Source organism: Moschus berezovskii, chromosome X, assembly GCF_049115385.1.
Source record: "Moschus berezovskii isolate FMDL1 chromosome X, NW_MosBer_1.0, whole genome shotgun sequence".
In the NCBI taxonomy this organism is placed as follows: domain Eukaryota; kingdom Metazoa; phylum Chordata; class Mammalia; order Artiodactyla; family Moschidae; genus Moschus; species Moschus berezovskii.
In genome coordinates, this window is record NC_142488.1 from 38,947,065 (window position 1) to 38,962,776 (window position 15,712).

The 15,712-nt window shown below is 42.6% G+C and overlaps 1 long non-coding RNA gene across 1 annotated transcript in view; it reads right to left on the minus strand.

Moving 5' to 3' along the window:
* Positions 1–623: 623 nt before the first annotated feature.
* LOC129535065 (uncharacterized) overlaps positions 624–15,712 on the minus strand; it is a 53,310-nt gene continuing 38,221 nt past the window's right edge. The window contains exons 2-3 of the long non-coding RNA XR_008681530.2: positions 11,582–11,709; positions 624–1,183 (exon numbers count right to left, since the gene is read on the minus strand). This is a non-coding gene — a long non-coding RNA (uncharacterized LOC129535065). The remainder of the gene's footprint in view (positions 1,184–11,581; positions 11,710–15,712) is intronic.

Sequence of the window (15,712 nt, forward strand, 5' to 3'; positions counted from 1 at the left end):
GATGTCCAGTTTCTCTGTATCCTCTCCAGCATTTGGTGTTGTCATTGTTTTCAATTTGTAGCCAGTTGGATTTGTGTGTAATAGTATCTCATTGTGGTCTTAAGTTGAATTTCCCTAATGGCCAATAATGTTCTACATCTTTTCATGTGCCTATTTGCCATCTGTATATCCTCTTCAGTAAAGTGCCTCTTTATGTCTTTTGCCCATTTTCTAAATGGATTTTTTCTTTTCTTTACTATTGGGTTTAAAGAGATTAAAAATATGTGTATATATTCTAGATGGCAATCCTTAGATATGTGGTTTGCAAATACTTTCTCACAGGCTGTACCTTGTCTTTTCAGAGCAAGAGTTTTTAATTTTGATGATGTCCAATTAATGAACATTTCTTTTTATGGCTCATGCTTTTGATATCAACTTTAAGAACACTAGCCCTAGACCCTGAAGATCTTCTCCTATGAGTGCATTCCACAAAAGCCTGCTACTAATTTCTGAGAAATCAAACAGTGGAAGGCAAGCAGTAAGTCAGAATTTAGTAAGAATACTATATTAGTGTGCTTGGGTTGCCGTAACAACATAGGTGGCTTAGACAACAGAAATTTATTTACTCACAGTTCTGGAGGTTGGAAAGCCAAGATCAAGGTGTTGTCAGGATTTCTTTTTCCGGTGAGACCTCTTTTCTTGGCTTGTAGACAGCCACCTTCTTGCCCTGTTTCCACATGGTCTTGTTGCTGTTGTTGTTCAGTTGCTCAGTTGCGTCTGACTCTTTGCGATCCCACGGGCTGCAGCACGCCTGGCTTCCCTGTCCTTCACCATCTCCTGGAGCTTGCTCAGACTCACTGAGTTGTTGATGCCATCTAACCATCTTGTCCTCTGTCGTCCCCTTCTCCTCCTGCCTCTAATCTTTCCCAGCATCAGGGTCTTTTCCAATGAGTCGGCTTTTCACATCAGGTGGCCAAAGTATTGGAGTTTCAGCTTCAGCATCAGTCCTTCCAAAGAATATTCAGGGTTGATTTCTTTTAGGATGGACTGGTTGGATCTCCTTGCAGTCCAAGGGACTCTCAAGAGTCTTCTCCAGCACCACATTTAGAAAGCATCGATTCTTCAGCATTCAGCCTTCTTTATGGTCCAACTCTCACATCCATATGTGACTACTGGAAAAACCAGTAGACACATGGCCTTGTGTCTGTGTAAATAGAGGGGGAGAGAGAGCTTTCTGGTATCTGTCTTCTTATAGGGACACAGTCCCATTGGATCAGGGCCCCACCCTTATGACTTCATTTAACCTTAACTACCTCTCTAAAGGCCTTGTCTCAAAATGAGTTTAAGTCTTAAGAGTCAGGAACTCTCAGCTTGGGGGCCCTTGGTGGAGGCCATTTTCTGCCACGTGGACTAGGAAGTGGGGCCTGGTAGATGAGAAAGAAAATGCAACAGATGCAAAGAAAGAGAAAGCAGCAGAAATAAGGGACAGAGAACATTCCTGCTCCAATCCCTCTCTTGCTGTGTCCTGGCCTTGGGTACTATGGAACATCCCCGAATAAGCTGCCCTTTTTGCTTTGAGGAAGGTGAAGGGACAGGGAAGGAGGAGGAGGAGAAAGCAGCATCCTGGACCTCCTGCCCAATCTCTCCTGCCTATTTTCAGTCCCTTCGGAACTGCCCTTCTTGGCTGGCACACTCTTTAGAGCGGTTCAGTCTGTAAAATACAATGTAAGCCACACACTTAATGTTTAATGTTCTTACAGCCATATTTTAAAAAGTATAAAAAGACGGGTGAAATAAATTTTAATAATATATTATATTTAACCCAGTATATCCAAAATACTATCATTGCAACATGCAACTGAATTTTTTAATGACCCCAGGGGATTCTCATTCAAAAGACAGGAAACATACCCTTGGTTGCCTCAGGAAGCCTAGAAATTCCTCTGAAAGGTGGGGGCTAAAGGAAGGTCTGCAGCTGGGCTAAGCCCTGGGCCTCTCTATGGTAGCTCAGTGCCCTGGGTGAGGGCAGCCACGTGAGAATTCCAGGTTTCAATTTGCCAGCACCTTAACCACCTCCCTGAGACCTCTTGTAAGTCTGTGATTCTAGTTAACTCCCTAAAAGTTAAGAGTAAGGACGTTCTTTTCATCAACATCATCCATCTATCTATCTACCTACCTCCCTATCCATCCATCCATCTCTATCATCTATTATCAGATGAGCTCTGGAGTCAGAAATCTCTGTTTTGCTTCTGTGTCTCTTATTAGCTCCATGATCTTGGGCAAGTTATCTCAACTTCTGTGAGATCCTCTTTCCACACCTGTAAAATGGGGATAATGACAGTACCCCACCTATCAATCATGGGGTGAAGATTAAGCAAGTATGCAAAAATGTGAGAAGGGAGAAAAACACAGTAGCAAATGCTAAGTGCTCCATAGTTGGTGGCCATTACTATGGTCTTTCTCTCTAAAGGACCAACAGCTTTCTAGCAGCTAATAGAAAGAACAGGAAACATAACATACAAAGAATAAAGAAACAGAGACACTTCAAATTTTGATGTGGGACAATACCTAAGGTTTAGCACAGAAGTTCCAGTCCACATTCGGGTTTCCACTTGAAGCCAAAATAAAATGAAAGTGCTTCCTTTGTCACAGCACACTAAATTTTGCACATTAAACACTAAACTGTTTGCACACTAAATTTTGAACATGGGCTATTCAGATGAACTTCTTGGGTAATAGTCTTTTTTCCTTCCCTTTCCCACAGGTTAAGGGAAATTTGTAGACCTTTTAAGCATCCTTATTAAACACACACACTTTTCATTTTCCCAACCAGTCACAGCTCTTTGCTTCTGTCATTCATAGCGATTTTCCTCTGTAGCATACATAAGTCATTTTAAACAGACATTCTGAAAATTACCTTTACTGTTGTTAAAAGAACCCCTAAGGGGATCCATAAGTGCATTTGGTTGAAGTCCACTTACATCCCCACTGAGCTAAATAAATGCCCCCATTACAATGGAAGTAGAGAAATAAACAGCAGAAAATTCAAGCTGGGAGAGAATTTAGAAAATATTCAAAACAATCTTTCTTAAATTGTACCTGAGGAAACTGAAGCCCAGAGAGATTGGCAGCACAGGCTTCTAGTACGTTCCCCAGCCCACACGTGCCCGGTGACCCTTGCCGTGTTGCCTTATGGTTCCTAGGGTGTCTGTCTTGCCTGCTATCCTCTGAGGTCATCAGAGCAGGGACTGAGTCTTATACATCCAAGTCTCCAGCACTGTAACTTGAGACATGGTTCAGTTCAGTTGCTCAGTCATGTCTGACTCTTTGCGACCCCATGAATCACAGTACGCCTGGCCTCCTTGTCCATCACCAACTCCCGGAGTTTACCCAAACTCATGACCACTGAGTCGGTGACGCCATCCAGCCATCTCATCCTCTGTCGTCCCCTTCTCCTTCTGCCCTCAGTCTCTCCAAGCATCAGGGTCTTTTCAAATGAGTCAGCTCTTCACACCGGGTGGCCAAAGTATTGGAGTTTCAGCTTCAACATCAGTTCCTCCAATGAACACCCAGGACTAATCTCCTTTAGGATGGACTGGTTGGATCTCCTTGCAGTCCAAGGGACTCTCAAGAGTCTTCTCCAACACCACAGCTCAAAAGCATCAATTCTTCTGTGCTCAGTTTTCTTTATAATCCAACTCTCACATCCATACATGACCACTAGAAAAACCATAGCCTTGACTAGACGGACCTTTGTTGACAAAGTAATGTCTCTGCTTTTTCATATGCTGTCTAGGTTGGTCATAACTTTCCTTCCAAGGAGTAAGCGTCTTTTAATTTCATGGCTGCAGTCACCATCTGCAGTGATTTTGGAGCCCAAAAAAATAAAGTCTGACACTGTTTCCACTGTTTCCCCATCTATTTCCCATGAAGTGATGGGACCAGATGCCATGATCTTCGTTTTCTGAATGTTGAGCTTCAAGCCAATCTTTTCACTCTCCTCTTTCACTTTCATCAAGAGGCTCTTTAGTTCTTCACTTTCTGCCATAAGGGTGGTGTCATCTGCATATCTGAGGTGATTGATATTTCTCCCGGCAATCTTGATTCCAGCTTGTGCTTCTTCCAGCCCAGCGTTCCTCATGATGTACTCTGCATATAAGTTAAATAAGCAGGGTGACAATATACAACCTTGACGTACTCCTTTTCCTATTTGGAACCAGTCTGTTGTTCCATGTCCAGTTCTAACTCTTGCTTCCTGACCCGCATACAGGTTTCTCAAGAGGCAGGTCAGGTAGTCTGGCATTGCCATCTCTGGAAGAATTTTCCACAGTTTATTGTGATCCACACAGTCAAAGGCTTTGGCATAGTCAGTAAAGCAAAAATAGATGTTTTTCTGGAACTCTTTAGTTTTTTCAATGATCCAGCGGATGTTGGCAATTTGATCTCTGGTGCCTCTGCCTTTTCTTAAACCAGCTTGAACATCTGGAAGTTCACAGTTCAAGTATTGCTGAAGCCTAGCTTGGAGAATTTTGAGCATGACTTTACTAGCGTGTGAGATGAGTGCAATTGTGCAGTAGTTTGAACATTCTTTGGCATTGCCTTTCTTTGGGATTGGAATAAAAACTGACCTTTTCCAGTCCTGTGGCCACTGCTGAGTTTTCCAAATTTGCTGGCATATTGAGTACAACACTTTCACAGCATCATCTTTTAGGATTTGAAATAGCTCAACTGGAATTCCATCACCTCCACTAGCTTTGTTCGTGGTGATGCTTTCTAAGGCCCACTTGACTTCACATTTCAGGATGTCTGGCTCTAGGTGAGTGATCACACCATTGTGATTATCTAGGTTGTGAAGATCTTTTTTGTACAGTTCTTCTGTGTATTCTTGCCACCTCTTCTTAATATCTTTTGCTTCTGTCAGGTCCATACCATTTCTGTCCTTTATTGTGCCTATCTTGGCATAAAATGTTCCCTTGGTATCTCTAATTTTCTTGAAGAGATCTCTAGTCTTTCCCATTCTATTGTTTTCCTCTATTTCTTTGCATTGATCGCTGAGGAAGCCTTTCTTATCTCTCCTTGCTATTCTTTGAGACATGGTAGGTAGCAAGTAAACATCTAATCAGTGAGTGAAATGCTTTTGGACCTGTCACAGTCCATCTTGGCTTGGTGTTTGGCAATAATGAGAGATCAGAATGAGGTCTTTAGTGCCTATCTTTTGGGTTCCCAAGGCTTGTCTGTGTTCTCTGATATGCATTTGCTCTTTCTGGGGCTAAATTTTTATAAAAGGCGGCGGAGTAGAATGACTGGGCTCCCAGGCATAATATGAAACACAATTATCTGATGGGGATTCCAAAGTGTGATGAGAATTAAAAACCCTCAGGATAAAGGGAGGAGGGAGGTGAGAGGGGGGGTTCAGGAGGGGGAACTCATGTACACCTGGGACGAATTCATGTCAATGTATGGCAAAACCATCCAATATAATATTGTAAAATAAAAATAAAAAAATAAAAACCCTCAACCGACTGCACCTTAGAATGGCCATTTTCACTACCAAGTGAAACGATCTTGCCTGAGAATGAAGCCTAAAGAGAGGACATAGGCATTAAGAGAAGGAGAGAAAGTCATCTTTCTGATGACATCATGTGAGGACCTGCACCCAATCATGCCTGAATGAAGTCAATACATCTGCATTTGTTCTTATGAGTCAATATACTGACTTTTTATGGAAACCAAGCTGAGTGAGGCTTCTGTCACTTGCCATCAAAGAGCATTGGATAATAAAATAAAGACCAGGGAGTTCCCTGGCAGCCCAGTGGTTAAGACTTCACCTTCCAGTGCAGTGGGTGCGGGTTCGATTCCTGATCAGGAAGCTAAGATCCCATATGTCTTGTGGCCAAAAAACCAAAACATAAAACAGAAGCAATATTGTAACAAATTCAATAAAGACTTTAAAAATGGTCCACATCAAAAAAGATCTTTAAAAAAATAAAGACCAAATAACTAGGGAACAATAAAAGCCAACTCACATGCAGTGTTACACTGGATGGTACTGATCACAAAGACAATAGAAGTCCAGAGGCACAAGAGCTGGGAAGAAGTTAATGGAGGTAATTGGAGTTGGACTGGGTGTGATCCCTGTTGTGATAATTATGAAGCATCAAGGACTGTGGCTGGCACCTTATAGTAATATGGTGTGGTATTATATGGTGTGGTATGGTATAGAATCAGGAATATTCCATAAGAAAGGAAGAAGTGTGGGCCAACAGAAATGCTAGCCTTTATCCTTTTTGAAGATTAAGAGGGCTGATGGAGGGGGTAGAAAATCAGTGTGGTACAAGACTGTTAGATTTAGACAGTCATCCAAGTCTACCCTAGCATCTGGGCCGAACACATTCTACTCTCTAGAGCAGTGGTTCTCAATTTTGGTTCTCCATTAGAATTACTTGAAGAGCTTAAAAAAATCCAGATACCATATATACAATAGAATATTATTCAGCTATTTAAAAGGAGTGTGTGCTAAGTCACTTCAATCGTATCCGACTCTTTGCAACCACATGGACTGTAGCCCACCAGGCTCCTCTGTCCATTGGATTCTCCAAGCAAGAATACTGGAGCGGGTTACCATGGTCTTCTACAGGGGATCTTCAAGACTCAGGGATCGAACCCATGTCTCTTATGTCTCCTGCATTAGCAGGTAAGTTCTTTACCACTAGTGCCACCCGGGAAGCCCATTAAAAAGGAGGGAAGCCTACTATTTGCAACAATATGGATGAAACTTGAGGGCATTATGTTAAGTGAAATAAGTCAGATAGAGAAAGATAAATACTGCATGATCCCACTTATATGTGGAATCTGAAAAATTCAAACTCATAGAAACAGAGTTGAATGGTGGTTACCAGGGGTTGAGGTGTGGGAGAAATGGGGAGATATCTGTCCAAGGGCACAACTTTTCCAGTTTAAGATAAGTTCTGGGGATCTAATGCACAGCAGAGTGACTAAAGTTGACAATACTGTATTATGTACTGGAAATTTGCCAGGAGAGTAGATCTTAAATGTTCTCACTGCAAAATTTAAAAATCATGAGGTGACAGATTTGTTAACTAACCTTCATATGGTAATTATTTCACAATGTATACTTAAATCATTATATTGAACACTTTAACTTATACCGTGTTTAGGTGGTGCAGTGGTAAAGAACCCACCTGCCAATGCAGGAGATGCAAGACACACAGGTTCGAGGAGGGCATGGCAACCCACTCCAGGATTCTTGCCTGAAAAATCCCACATACAGAGAAGCCTGGAGGGCTACAGTCCAGGGGGTCACAAAGAGTCAGACACAACTGAGCACGCGCACACACACACACACACAAAGCTGGAAAAATTTCAGACAGCCAGGTCACACCCAGACCAAGTTAATTAGAATCACTGGTATCAGCATTTTTAAAAACTCCCCTGGTTATTCTGGGGAGTAGCCAGGCTTGACAGCAAGTGCTCTGGGGCAGTACTTCTCCAACTTTAATGTGCATGTGAATCTTGTTTAGGTTTGGAGCAGCTCCAGAATTTAGGGCGCTAAGTATAGTTTAGGGTGATGGTGGTGGGAAGGTTGTTCTTTCCAATTCATCTAGTCAGACTTCCCAGAAATAATCTGTGGACAGCTAAGTGTGGTGAGAGGTGAATGGGCTACACAATACCAGTTCTGATGCAGGATATAGGATGACCCACTGTCCCTGTTTGCCTGGGTCTCAGGGGTTTCCCAGGACATGGGGCTTTCAGTGCTAAAGCAGGAAGTTATGAGTAAATCGGGATGGTTAGTTACTCCACCCATCCCTGATCTTCTGGCCAATGAAGTTCTAGCCACCATCATGAACCTTTCTAACCAAATCGGCACCACAGGTAAAGTGGGGGCAAGCAGGACCAAAGAGGATGCTCTTGGGAAAGGAGAGGGAATCGCTGGGCACATAATCCTCCCTGAGGCCATCAACAGATACAAGGGCAAGGGAAGGCAGGCTTTGCCTGGCTCACAGGCATCTATCCAGGAGCAAGGAAGCCTGAAGACACAACAGTCTTCGATTTAACACAGAGAAGCTGCTCTATAATTCAGGGAATTCAGACTAGAGTGCACAGGACAATTATCCAGGGAGTTCATTCAAAATGCAGACTTGGCCCCTCCTTTAGGAAATTTTCATTCAAAAGGTCAAAGGCCTTCGAACCGGTATCCCAAGTGATTCCAGGCCACACTCTGAGAATCACTGATCCAAATGGCCTGCTGGCTGGTAATTTGGTCTGTCAAAGAAAGCTTTCCTGACCAAGGGTGAGCTGATCCAAAGAGATTCAGCAGAACTGGTAGGTGATAGTAAAGCTTCACAAAACAGCAAGGTCACACAATTTCAGGAGTGAATTCTAGCAAATCTCTAAGGAACAGATAATTCTAATGTTTTTAGGGTTCCAGGCTATAGACAAAGAAGGAAATATCAATACTATTGATATTGATAAATATCAATTCTATTAAGCCCAGATAACATTGAAATCAAACCTAGCAAAAATCACACAAAAAATAAAACTGCAAACCCTTCTCACCAATGAATATCAATATGCTGCTGCTGTTGTTTAATTACTAAGTCGTGTCTGACTCTTTTGCAACCCCAAGGACTGTAGCCTACCAGTTTCTTCTGTACATGGGATTCTCCAGGCAAGAATACTGGAGTGGGTTGCCATTTCCTTTCCAGGGGATCATCCCAACCCAGAGATTGAACTCATGTCTCCTGCATTGGCAGGTGGATTGCTTACCACTGAGCCACGAGGAAAGCCAAAATAAAAATCTGAAATAAAATACTGGCAAACAACCAGCATCATATTAAAAGTATAAATTACTGTCACCAAATAGGGTTTGTACTAAGAATGCAAGGGTGGTTCAATGTGTAGAAATGTATCACTATGATACAAAATATTAATAGAGCCAAAGAAAAATTCACATGCCTGTTTTTGTAAATCATGTAATATCATTCTACTCAATGTTTTTTTCTTTTTTAGGACCTAGGTGTTACCCGATCTACCAAACCATAAACTTAGACATGCAAGCAAGTGATGAGGTTATGGTGCTGTTTGTTATGCAGCAGAAACCTAATATGCTCATTTTATTAATCTTCACTGAATTCTCCTAATTGGATTGTGCCATCTGTTTCCTTTTATAATCCTGACTGAATCGTTCTTGCAAGATGACTCAAGGCTGCACAGATCTCCAAATCAGACCTGTCTTCTCAGTTCCAAACCCATATATAGTTCATGGTCTGCTCCCTATCTCCTGTTATATATCACAGAGTCACCTGAAACTCAACACTCCTTCCTCTATCACAAACCTGGTCTTCCATCTCACTAAGTAGCACCACCCATTGAACAGAAACCTAGGAACTCTCCTGGACACCCACCTCGCTGTCACCCCTGTATGCAAACCATCACCAAGCCATGTTAATTTAACCTCTTAAATATCTTCAAAATATGTTTGCTTCTTTTTGCTGAAACCACCAGCACCACCCTAGCCTAAACCACCAACGCATGCTCAGTCACTCAGTCGTGTCTGACTCTTTGCAACCCCGTGGACTGTAGCCCGCCAGGCTCTCCTCTGTCCATGGAATTTTCCAGGCAAGAATACTAGAGTGGGTCACCATTTCCTCCTCCAGGGGATCTTCCTGACCCAGGGATTGAACCCACGTCTCTTGTATCTCCTCATTGGCAGGTGATTCTTTACCACTGAGCTACCTGGAAAGTCCTAAACTATTAATACCTCTCACTTAAAATAAGCTTCCGAATCTTGGCTATTAAGTGACCATTAATAAACAAGTGGATAAAGAAGAGATGTGGTTTATACAGTGGAATACTATTCAGTCACAAAAATGAATGAAATCTTGCCATTTGCAACAACATGGATGGACCTAGAGGGTAGTATGCTGACTGAAATAAGTCAGAGAAAGATAAATACTGTATGATTTCACTTACATGTAGAATCTAAAAAAACAATCAAAAGAACAAACAAAACAAAACAGAGTAACAGATAAAGAGAACAAACAGGTGGTTGCCAGAGAGGAGGGCAATGGGGGAAGGAGAGAAATAGGTAAGGGAGATTAAGAGGTATAATCTTCCAGTTACAAAATAAACAAGTCTCCAAGATGAAATGTACAGTGTGGGGAATATAGTGGGGCAGATTCTTTACTATTGAGCTACCTGGGAAGCCCCTGGGTCTCCATACAGCAATCAGAAAGTTCTTTGAACATTCCACTTCAATCATATACCATGCCCCAGTTGAAGACTTGCAATGGTTTCCCATTACTTTTAGGACAGAGAGCAGAGTATTAACATAGGTCTCAAGGCTCCATGTGGTATGGCTTTGGCTTGACTGCTTCATCCCATAACTCTAGTCTCCATTTGCTGTAAGAGTTCACATGGCCTCCTTTATTTGCTACATACCTTCTTACCCCTTCTGTTCCTTTCTCCTGTAAAGCTCCTTCTCCCCTCTGCCTTATTAACACCTGCTCTCGCTTCACACCTCAGCCCAAGCATCACCTCAAGGAAGCCCTCTCTGACTTGCCCAAGTCTGTATCCTAACATGGCATATTTTACCTTTGTGCGATGGCTTGATTAATATTGATCACCTCTTCCCCCTACCCCCACCTGACCCACCATAACGTGATCTTCAAGAGGGCAGAGGCCATGTCTGGTTTTGGTCATCACTGTATTCCCAGAACAGAGTCTGACACACCCTAGGGACTTGGCATCAATTAATTAATTATTAACCACTTGATGGATCAGGTGTTGAGCTGAAACATCTCTATGGTTCATGTCAGCTCTAAACTCTGGGCTTCCATTTCAGGTCCTGCCTGTGGGATACAGGGGCAACAGGGCAAGCAGCCAACTAGGGTGAATTAGCAGTCTCCATGTAGTTAAAGGCACTGGTTAGAACTTAAAGAAGCCCTTTTCCTACTTCAAAGATCCTGCTAAGAACAACGTGGCAGGCGCCAGCATGGGACTGGCCAGACAGTTCTCAAGAAATGCTTGACACAGGCCAGAAAACCAAGTGTCAGAAATCCTGGAACAGAGCATTTTGCCAGGAGGTTCCCTGCCTTGTTGAGCTGAGAGAGAGAGAGAAAGCTCTAAATGCCGCTGATTAATCACCAAGGCTGATGCTCAGCCATTCCAGCACTCTGCTGCTGCTTCTTGTCAAGTCTTTGCCTCTCCCCCACCCCTTCTAGAAAGACCTCAAGTAATTGCTGTCTTGAAACTTCCTCAGATGGTTGGCTTGCCTAACACCCAAATATCTCTCATCTCATACTGAGGTGTCTGCGAAGGAGGGAGGGGTAAGTTACTCTCCTAGATTTCTCATTGTATTTCACATTCTGTTATTCTAAATCCCAAGGATTCCTTTTCCCTTTTAAAGAGTGAACTAGTGACATTTTGACAGCATGACCTGGACTCTATTCAGGAGAAAAGAGCTAGGAAATTGCATGCACATGAATCACCCTGCCGCGGAGGGTGGAGGTGGTCCTTCAGTCCTTATCCCACGGCAAGAACTCTCTCCAAAGGTCAGATAATGCTCTGAATCCATACTCACCAGGCAGCCCACCATTTCCAACAAAGCTGCTTCTGAGGCCCAGGAAGGAAGGCTTAGATGAGGGAGTCCGGACAGTTTGACCCTTAGGAAGGGGTGTTGCTCTGGTTGTGAATAAAAAATCCAACATCCTGTGTGAAAAGGAGGCAGGAAAGAGGAGTGAGTACATGACTGGGTTCTGAGTTTGGCTAGTAGAAAAGGTATGTTTATTCATAAGATGAAATACTATACAGCAGTGAAAAGGATGGCCCAGAGCCACACTATCAACATGAGCTCATTTTAATTTTTAAAATTATTTTATTATTATTTTTGGCCATCCCATGCAACATGTGGGGTTTCAGTTCCTTGACAAAGGATTGAACCCGTGCCCCTTGCATTGGAAGTACACAGTCTTAACCACAGGACCACCAGGGAAGTCCCAACATGGACTCATTTTTAAAACCTAATTTTGGAGGGAAAAAGCAAGTTGCTGAAGCATACATAGAGGATACATGCACATACACACGTTTGCTACCATTTATAAAATTTAACATGCAAAAATATAAAAATCATTTAGTTTAAATATATATATCCCTAATTATTTATAATAGGATATAACATATAGGATTTATAATATATATGTGTGATATATATGTAATAAAAATATAAAAATACACATGGAAATGAGAACTTCTAATTTGTGGTTGTTTTGGGGGTAGAGAGGCTGAGAGTGAGAAGGGGCATACAGAGGGCTCCAACTATATCTGGCATATTTTATACTAAGTTAGGTGTTTGTTATATTGTTCTGTATATCTTTTGTATATCTGAAATATTCCATGATGATTTTTTAACCTTAGCTGTGGTAAAATGCACAGGTATAAAATTTACCGTTTTTTTTTTAAAATGTACCACCTTAACCATTTTAAAGTGTATAGTTCAACCAACTCCCCCAACTATTCTCATCTTGCAAAACTGAAACCCTATACCCATTAAATAACAGCTCCCCATTCTCCCCTCCCCCAGCCCACAGCAAGCACCAAGCCATTTTCGGCATCTATGAATCGGGCTATTCTAGGTCCCTCATGCAGTTGAAATTATACAGGATTTGTCTTTTTGTGGCTGGCTTATTTCATTTAGCATAATGTCCTCAAGGTTCATCCATATAGCACATGTCAGATTTCCTTCCTTTTTAAAAGCTGAATAATATCCCAGTGTGTGGCTCTATCCCATTTTGTTTATCCATTCACCTATCTACTGACACTTGGGTCCTACGTTTTGGCTTTTGTGAGTAATAAGTGTACAAATGAACAAAATGAACAAGTATACAACTATCTCCTCGAGACCTTGCTTTCCCTTTTTGGGGGTATATACCCAGAAGTGGAATTGTTCGCCATTAGGGTTTTTTTAAAAGCAGAAAGAAAGCTTAGGCTTCAGGGGAGCTTGAGGATAAAGTTCAACCCAGGGATCCAACCCAGGTCTCCCGCATTGCAGGCGGATTCTTTAACATCTGAGCTACCAGGGAAGCCCAAAGTTAAACCATGGATTTGCATATTGATTGGGACGGTCTCTCAATTATGAACACCCAAGTTACCAGCGTCCCATGAGCAAAATCACTGCTAGATCCAGGGACTTTCCACCTGATTTCAGCTGAAGCTATAAATACTCCCACTTCCGCCACTGCATCACTGCTGGGCCCACCCCCGCACCTTTCCCTTCTTCTTTCTGTCACTGCTGGGAAGCCCCTGCCTCTGCTTCTGGACATCGTCCAACTCCTTTTCCTGTCCTGCGCACTGCGGTCCCCCAAGCAGCAGGAAGCTCATTTCTGACTGCAAAGGGAGGAAAGAAGGCAGCTGCGTTTCTGTTCTCCCAAGTTGCAAATTAGAGTGGATTTTCACCAGGAAATAACACTCTCCAATAAATGGTTTCCTGATCATCATTAATACTAGAGTCCCTCATCCTTATGGGTGCCATGGGCTCCAGTGGCCTGCTTTGGGAACTGAAGTCATTTATAACAAGCTGAGGAAAATCTGTTCTGAATTCTAAACAGATTCGCCAACAAATTTTTGGAACGACACCAATTTTTAAGTTGTCAGTTCTCTGTGAAGCCCTAGGGGGCCAAATGAAGTTTTCCTTTGCTAAAAGGAATGACTCCAAGGAACCGAGCTTGCTGATGGGTGAAGTAAGACAGGGGAACTTCAGGGGAACTCCAAAATAATTTCCTGGGAAACAAAAGGACATCATGGCTCACCTGCCCAGCTCCCTGAATTCTTTAGAGTATCCACTTTTTCACCAAAAAAAAAAAAAAAAGGCTTTTTCTCTCCACAGCCCCACATGTTAAGCATGAATGGCACAACAATAAACTCCAGTGATCTGATCATTTGCCACACAACGTGATTCCTAATTGCTTGAATAATACCACACAATGGAATCATTTCCTCCCCAGTAAAAATGATTTCTCTTTGCCTGAGTGATAATATCCTGTTGAAATATAATGCTGTTCCAGACAGTGACTACATAACGTCTGGTGTCTTTTTTTTTTCCCCCAATATAACCTTTAAATGCTAAGCATTAGAAAGGAGGCAGTAACAAGTGATAAAACATGTTCCCAAATGAAGAGAATTCTTTGCATTTATGTTGGAATCTTCTAATTACCCAACGTCCTTGGATAAAATGGTGAGTCAATCAATTTACAATGCACAGACAGTCTTTGCTCTGTTCCTTTGGAGAAGATAAGTTGTGTGACAAGAATGGAAATGGATTTTTCCATAAAGCTGGGATGCACTATCACATCTGTATTTGAATAGGCACACACGCCAGGCTGTTAATTTTAATGCCCCAATTTAATCCTCGTTATGTGCATCGCCGGACCCATAAAAGCTGCATTTTCTTTAGAAAGTTAAACTGCCAGACATTTCTTGTCCAGTGGCCTATTGTGCCCACAGGTGCGGAGAGCTTCAGGAATACAGAGGAAAGAGATGTGGTGTCTGTTCTCAATGAGTTTAGATGATAGGCAGTTCTCAGTATTATAGTTCAGAGTGGGAAGAGTCAAACACGGGAGAGATGAGAAAAGGAAGGCCCAGAGAGGGGAAACGGCTTTCCCAAGGTTACAGAGTGGACTTGTTTAGGTAAAAACCCAGTGCCCAGAATAGGACTCCCATGCTCCCTCTTCACAACAGCCAAGTGAAGACAGGCCCAGTGCTGTGCTAGATTCGAATGTTTCTGTAGGCGGAAGTGTTCCCAGCTATGTGGCTTTCTCCATGGGATTCCTGGGAGATGCCTTTGCGGGTCCCTGTGACTGCAGCTCTTCAGATGGGCACCATATACTTCCTCCAACTGCCGCTCCCTTTTTGGCCCCCGACTCTGGGAGGGAGGTGAGAGGCTGGTGGGGGGGCTGCTCCACCCAGACTCAATATTGATGCCACCCTCTCTCCAAGAAGTCTTCTTGGGCAAGACTTCAAACTGTTCCAGATTTGACAAATACCACCGCCTGTGACCCTGACCTAGGCATATTTGCATGTCCATGGCTGTTTGTAAATAGCCCCAAATTGGAAACGACTCAAATGCCTACCGACTGTAGGATGGACACTTAAATTGTGGAATATTTACAGAGTATGATACTTTACAGCAGTGAGAATAAACTATCTCTAACTACATACAACAATATGATGAATCTCGTAAACATAATGTTGAGCAAATAAAGCCAGGCGCTAAAGGGCACATACTGTATGATTCCATTTATGTGAAGAACAAAAAGAGTCAAAACTAATCTACACTCGCAGAGATCAGGAAGGTGGTTTTCTTTGGGTGGGGGGGGGGTGGTAGAGAATAAAATGGGGTAAAAGGGCACTCATAGGAGGCTAGTAATTTAATGTTCTGGTTTCTTTTAAAAAAAAAACATTATTTTTATTGGAATATAATTGCTTCACAATGTTGTGTTGGTTTCTGCTGTACAATGAAGTGACTCAGCTATATGTATACATATATCCCCTCCCTCTGGGACCTCTCTGCCACAGCCCCACCCTATCTCAGCCCTCTAGGTCATCACAGAGCGCCGAGCAGAGCTCCCTGTGCTTTATAGCAGGTTCCCACTAGCCATCTGCTTCACACATGGTAGTATATATGTCAGTCTGGTTTCATGGGGATGTTCAGTTTGTG